Raw genomic sequence first — 1,182 nt, forward strand, 5'->3', positions numbered from 1 at the left:
GTGGGCCTGGGAAACATTGAAAAGATTTATTTAAAGGCGGAACGACCACAGCTGTCCGGTTAGAACTGTGTAGCAGTGTTGTAAGATTAGGGAAAGAGAGTCCTGAATTCTGGATTTGTTCTGGACAGGTGCGAGGAATTATGTTCTTTGGAGTTCAATACTAGAACTGGCGCTCCGTAGCGAAGAATCGAATTTTAGTTTCCAGTCTCGGTGCTCATCGCTTCCTAGGCGTTGCTTGCAGCAAAGCTGTGCATGAAACACTTAACTTGCGAAAGTGTGAAGGTCCCGAGAGGTCCACGTTCTTGCCACCGTCAGAACGCACGCATTAATCGAGCGTTAGAAATTACATCCGTAGGATTGTTCTTTTCGATGGAAGATAAGTGTAACTTACTCGGTCGCAAATTTTATTTACCGGGGCCTTACCTTTCACTCATTTTCAGCCATTTTGCAAAAGAACCCGTCGGATGGACAGAGTAAATGACTGGCTTCAGCTAACTTCAGTAAAGGCTGTCTAATACTGCCATGCATTTTAGCAACTTTTGGACAGGCCCAGAAATTTTTTTTTCCTTAAATATCAGCCACTAGGCATCTCGCAAGTAAAGATACAGGTTTATGAAGCTAACGCCAACATTCTTTAATGATCGCCTGCGTACACTCTTGTCGACGCCTGCAGTGTTATTGCTGTTAGCTCAGTATCCAAAAGGTGCATTCCGGTTTGCCAGTGCAAGCTTCCATGGCAACTGATTTCCGACGCTGATTTGCTTTATAAACCACTGTCAACTGCGATAAAAAAATCATACACGACTCTTAATGTAGCTGCCTAACGTTACAATCCTAGACCGCAGAATGTGCCGCGGTAGTCCTTATAAGTAGAATGAATGCGAAAAAGAATACATGACATAATAAAAAACCAGTACGAAAGATCTTAACCTTACTGTTTCTTTCTTTGCAACTTCCTTTCCGTAGAGTAAACCTAAACTTCCAGGTTTTTTTTTAATGCAGCAAAATGAAGGTCATCAACAGATATTTTTGATCATTTCGGTAGTGGAACTCCCTGTAGGTTGTGCAGAGGAGAAAAATGCTTAAGGTTAGGAAGGACGATTGTGGGACTGGTCGTCATGGGAGAGGTCTCCAGTTATATACAACCCACGTACTTATATCTGGTGGTCTGATTGCCCGAAA

The sequence above is a fragment of the Amblyomma americanum genome, chromosome 10 (assembly GCF_052857255.1).
Source record: "Amblyomma americanum isolate KBUSLIRL-KWMA chromosome 10, ASM5285725v1, whole genome shotgun sequence".
Lineage (NCBI taxonomy): Eukaryota > Metazoa > Arthropoda > Arachnida > Ixodida > Ixodidae > Amblyomma > Amblyomma americanum.